Source organism: Uloborus diversus, chromosome 3, assembly GCF_026930045.1.
Source record: "Uloborus diversus isolate 005 chromosome 3, Udiv.v.3.1, whole genome shotgun sequence".
In the NCBI taxonomy this organism is placed as follows: domain Eukaryota; kingdom Metazoa; phylum Arthropoda; class Arachnida; order Araneae; family Uloboridae; genus Uloborus; species Uloborus diversus.
Window position 1 is genome coordinate 155,483,052 of NC_072733.1, and position 6,536 is coordinate 155,489,587.

The window sequence follows — 6,536 nt, forward strand, 5'->3', positions numbered from 1 at the left end:
GATAAATATATAGTTGGATATTTAGATAACACAGTCTAAATCAGTCGGTTATGTTGAAGGGTGAAGTAGAATTATTTTAAGAAATTATCTAAACTGAGTCATTATCAAATACAATTGAATTACTTATTGTCAGAGCCTGATTAAGGCTTGGGCCTGGGGCCCCATCTTCTTAAGGGGCCCCGAAAAAAAAAAATTACGCATAGCGTTAAAGAATCGTGTATTTGTGAAAATAATAAAAAAAACCTTTTTTAAGTAAATGTTAGACACTCAAATACCCCCCCCCCCCAAAAAAAAAAAAAAAAAAAAAAGAAACTGAAAGCACTCAAAGGTGCAGTCTGTTCTGTTTCAGTTTCAATAACACCATTCCCATTCCATCAAGACCTCCCCCTTTCCGATTTAAAGAATTTTTCTACAGTTTACACCAATTACTATTTTCAAGATATACATGTTTGCTTGAACAGAGTGTTGTTGAGTTGTACTTGCTTTCTGTACTACTTTTCTCGCCTTCTTTTTTTGGCAATTTCTTCAATCGCCATCTGTTGAGATTGTTACTTCCCCGTAAAAAATCGTCAAGCCCCTAACCACCCACTCGCCTCCCCCCTCCAATAACTAACTTTTTGAACTAGTGATTGTTTTTTATTTTTCTTTTCACTACAATATTCATACCTTAATTTTGTATTTATTTGTGTAAATGTTTTTATTTATTTTTTATTGTCATTTGTGGGTTATTTTTTATTTAGACATTGACATTTCTTCGGACTTCGATTGCTTATTTTTATACATATATATTTTTTTTGTGACCATAAAAAACATCTTTTAAATAAGAAATCATTTGTGTGTTGTATACTATGTCCCAGGACCGTACCCAGACTTTTGTTTCGAGGAGGGTTTTACCAAACATATTTCTTGTGAAATCTATCTATATGCAGTGGCGTAGCTACACTTTCTGCCGCCCAGGGCGGTTCCACAATTTGCCGCCCTTTTTGATGGGAAATAGTCGACACATTAAATAGTCAAAATTATTTTAGTAAGATTTTAATAAACAAGAAAAAAAAACCTTTTTTTTTCCTTTTTATTTTTCTTGTAGATGGGGAAAAAAAAGTAATTCAGAGCCTCACCGAAACATTCCAAAAGTTAAGTCAAAATTCGGAATTTAAAACAATTTTTAGAATTGCTCGTAGAAAAGATGCTTGGAACTCCCTTCTTTTTTTTTCTTTTCTTTTTTTCAAAATTAAACTTAGTTTTATGCATTCTTTGGTGACGTTATGGGGTCGGGACTTCTCAAGGAAGTTTTCCGAAACTGAAGTGTTAAAAAAAGCAACTTTAGGCTATCTTTGGATACGTGAAGATATTGGGGAAGGTTCGGGGGCGCTGTCCGGAAAGCTTTTCAACAAAATTGAAAAACAAGTAAACATAGGCTGTATCTTGAGGTGTAAGGTCTCCCCTAACTCCAACAAAGACTGAATTTTCCTCCCGAAATATTTTCTAACTTGAAATCAATTTTAGTCTATCTTTGAAGACGTTTAAGAAAATAGGGAACGTTCAGGAGCTCTTAGGAAATTTTTCGATGCCGAAGTTTTAAAAACGCAGTATCAAAAACGCATTAGTTTCTAAATGTTTCCAAAAATGTTGGAAGTCAGATAGTTTTTATGTCTCTCCTTGAAACTTTTTGAAAATGTCGTCCTAAAAACACGATTTCAGCCGTTGTTTGATGGACAAAGTTATGAGAGAGTTCGGAGGTTCGTTTCCCACTTAAAAAAAAAAAAAAAAAAAAAAAAAAAAACTGCTGCTCATTTTAAGCTCTTCACCACTGATGAAAAACAAATTTGTGGTCTTCCCTCAGAAATCTCTAAAAACGAAATTTGGAGCCAACCGTGATGACGTTATGTGATTTCGTGCACACCTGGGTTCTTTACCTTAGAATTTTTCTGAAGTTTAAGTTTCAAATACCCAACTTTAAGCTATTTTTGGAGACATTGGATGAGATGGGGATTTTAAAGTTTGAAGTTGATGTCCTAAATATACACTTTAGACTTTCTTTAATCATTATACTTTTATTGATGCATACGGTGATTGTACTTGATTTATACGGTGGTTTCCTCGGAACTTACTTAATATCAAATGGTAGCTTCATCATTTAACGAAAGGTTATGAAATTTATTGTTTCCTCCGTAATAGTTAAAATTAACAGCAAAAAAAAAACATGGTTCCTTGACTTTACATTACCACCTCTCTCCGTCTAAAGGTTCAGACGAAGGAAAAAAAAAAAAAAAAAAAACAGACAATATAATGCTGAGATGTCCACAAGAAAAACACGTTTCGTATTAGAGTAATTGTACTTCCATAGTCGTACTAAAACCTTACAATTCGAAGACTTTTTTTTTTCTTTTTTGTTTCTAATAGTAGATCAAAAGCATGATTTCCTTATTGGGAAAACGCGTTAAATTTTTTTGCATTAAAAGTGAGAAATTGCCGCCCCTCAAAAAGTGCCGCCCGGGGCGAACCGCCCCCTCCGCCCCTCCCTAGCTACGCCACTGTCTATATGATCAATGAAGTTTGATTTCGTATTTTGTGTTCCATTGCTTTTTGTTACAATGGATGCTTAAAGAGCATTAACATGAAAAATAAAAATACGATGCATTTCTTTCAATGAAAGAAAAAAATCTGATCTAAGTTTTCTAATCACTCAAAAGGATAGATGTGTTTACTCTTTACTCATACAAGCACATCACTAGTGCAGTCAGAAACACCTTCTTGAGGGTTTTTTTTTAATCAAAAGTACCTACTGGAGGGGATTTTTGATAAAAAATACCTTCTGAAGGTTTTTTTTTCTCATCAAAACAGCTTTTTCATATGCATAAACTACTGTGTTATAATTTGCATTTACATTAAAACCAATACTTCTGGGGGGTGTTTTCAGCCCCCCTCCCCCTTCGCTACGCCAGTGAAGCACATGTGAAGTAATACTTCTAAAATTTCTATTTTATGACATTTATAAAATGTGTTAGTTTAGTACTTTCAAATTTAAAGAATTTTGGTATTTTTGTTTGTGGTATTCAAAATTCAAAGGAAAATGGTGCATTGTTCTGTAAAAACGTTTACAATAACTGTAATAAAAATAAATACTGCAGATAAAACACTTTATCCGTATTCTTATTCAATAATTATTTCATTTTTCAAATGAAATCGCGAAATAAAAAATAAAATTAAAAATAAAATAGTAATAGAAATGTTTTCAGCGAGAAAAGTGTATAAAAGCATCTTTTGAAGCAGTAGTTTTGAAAATTTTTGGTGGTTATTTATTTCTAGAGAAGTGGCAATCAAACTAGAAATTTCTAAGTTTTGTGCCCCCTCCCCCCTGTAGTAGTAAATATTGCCTTTGCTTTAAACTGGAAGACATTCTTGATTGATTTTGAGTTCAACATTGATGATGGTGCCTTTTAGGTTTTTGCAATGTTATTGGCGTGTGGGGGCAGGGGAGGGCGAGGGCGGATTCAGGGGAGGGTCAACTGACCCCCCCCCCCATGTGACAATAATTTGTTGTGATTATTATTACTTCATTTTTTTCGATCTGAAAAAATAGTACATGGAATGAATGTTAACGTGTGTCGTCGTCCCCCCGTTCTGTAAGATATTTCTTCTCAGGGCCTCATAATTCAAAGGAGTGACTGGGTTCGTTTACTGGGGTACTGCTATTTTGAGTTTTCTAATTGTTCATTTTCAAAATAACAATCATGACTAATGAGTTCAACGTTTTTTAGAGAATTCTTCCACCTCAAACCACATGTGTGTGTATGTGTTGTGTATGCTTTTCTAATATTTTATAACTTTATTGCATTATATTCAAAGCTTATGGTAACGTGAACAGCCTATCTGCCAAAAGAAATATGACTTATGATGAAAATTTGAAAAAATATGATTCGTGGTGCAGGTTGCGACATTGAAAAAAATAGGGAGTTGGGAGGGCATAGTTAGAAAGGGTTTTGATCTCATTTGGTTAGGGGAGGGGTGCCTCGTAGCATATGAGGGGGCGCGCCATCATCCTTGGGGGATGGATTTAACTGATACTTTTTTACGTAGGTGGTACAACGTTAGCCATTGAAACATGACTCTCCTTACAAAAATTTCTGGATCCGCCCCTGTGGGAGGGGGGATGAATCTTTTGATTACTCATTTTACAGTGGAGACTAAAGGAATAGGACAATATTTCGTCAAGCCAGGAACTAGAATTTTCTTAGTACAATAGCTTATAAAATCACATGACTTTTTCCTGTATTGAGCCTTGAGCAAGTAATGTTTTTCTTTCTCTCCCCCCCCCCCAACCCATTAATATTGTACTGTCCTTTTTTTTTTTGTGTGATTTTTGAAAATATTCTTATTTTTCTCTTCATTATTTCTTTTCCAGATGGTATTGGAAAAAACATGAAGGTATCAGATGACATAGACGAAGGAAAGATGAAATCCTGGCTGAAGCATTCAGCAGACTAGCTGATAAGGGAAACAGCCAATAATTATAGAAATCTATTGTATAAAATTTGACAAAAAGGTGTTTCATTATATTATTTTAGCACTGCTCTTTGTATCAAACTTCATGGAATCCATTCAATGGAATTCAGGTAAATTACATAAGAATGTTGTTCTACTTGTACTTCTCTTTTTCTTTTGCAAAACTAAGTCCTGGCTTAATGTATTTAATTATTTTCAGTTAGAATTTCATTGTGTATTGATAAGAACCAATTGTGCACTAATTTTATCAACTTGGGGAACTGTATTTCAGTTTAATATTTATTCCTTACATGCAGAGAATAAATTGAGAATAACCTGTTTAACTGTACATGTTCATTTATACAACTTTTTATATCGTGAATAAGATTTTTGAATTGTTTTTCAATTGAAAATAAAATTTGTCTGCAATCTTAATATTATGTACTGGGCTATAAGTTGTACTATATATATATTCCTGTTTTGGACAGCTAATAAAAGGAATAAATAAAATACATGTGAAAATATATAAGCAGTTCAGGGGCTGCTCCATTGTAGGCAAGATATTTTATTGACAGCTAGTTCAAGTAGTTTTAAATTGCATTACTAAGAGGATTTTTTTTAAAGCCACTTGGTATAAGAAAATTCAAAGTAAATGTTTCCTGTTGCTTAAAACTTGAAAATCTCTAATTATATGTTTAAAATAAGGGCTACCTCTTTAAAGTTTTATCACATGGAACTAAAATTTTGCATTTTAAATTCTTATAATAGCTATAGTAATAAATTCTTATATTAATGATTTTTTTTAAAATGGAAAGTCATAAACATAAATAGGCAAGTAAAAAGGTACACAAAATGATAATAAAAATTTTCTTTCGAGGAATGCAATATGCCAAACTATTTTTGTGTTTTTCAAGCTGCTTTAGGAAAAGATTATTGAACTCTCCATTCTCCAAAGAGCTTGGAAAAAAAAAAAAAAAAAAACAACATAATACTATGCACCAAAGCAATGAATGACTAAACTCTTTTAATTATCTGAGAGTAAAATTGATCTGAAAAAAAAAAAAAAAACTGAAAGGCGTTCAATATATATATTTTATAGCGATAATAAATATCCTGAACTAAAATTGCTTTAATTGATTATTTTATTTCTTAATTTAACTTAGATTTTTTAAAAATTAGTTAGCTTCATTTTGTCAAATAACATTGGTGCTGTAAACCTGATGAATTTTTAAGTGAAGAAAAAATCATAATTGTAATGATAAACAATTTCGTAACTAAATGAGCTACAAAATGAAGTAAACTGAATTAAAAAAAATAAATTGAATTAAAAAATAAAATAGTCAAATATAGCTCACTCTACACAGAATATAAAGCACTATAAACGGTCACCCTGACGCAGAAGGGTCCGTCTGTGGACGACTCTAAGACGCCGTGAGACCGTCGCTTTAATGTGGGTTAGTACGCCCTAAGGCGATCCTGGGACGGCTCTGCGTCGTCCCTTAATAGTCGCAGACCGTCTCCCGGACGTCAGACGGTGCCCTTCTGGGAACGTCTGCAGGGTGAAATTGAACCCGGACATGGGGGCAGACTTAAGACGCCTGGGAGTGACGTTGCCGGGACGCCTCTATCATCAGCAGATGACGTCCCAGTGACACCTAGGCGACGACAGTATGTTGAGTGGGAAACATTCCCAGATACCAGCAAAAATTGAAAAGTAAATTTTGTTAGTGATTACAGCAGCTTCCCCTACTCTAAAATTTAAAACCTAATATCTCGCTCCTTTATGATTGAATTACTCTGGCTTGTGCATAATTTCAGATGGCTTACAAAAACTAAGAAAAAAATAAAACCAAATGAAAATTTAAAGATCAATTATGTTTTTCAACAGTTTTCACAAAGAAAAACGATTTGGCCTTATTATGAACGTAGACCCTAATAAGGAAAACTCTGAGCAAAGATTACTTCAAGCAGAATTGAAGACAATAACGTCAAAAAGTATTTTGAAACTAAAACTAATTCAAAGTCTTTAATATCAAGACATACTAAATCAC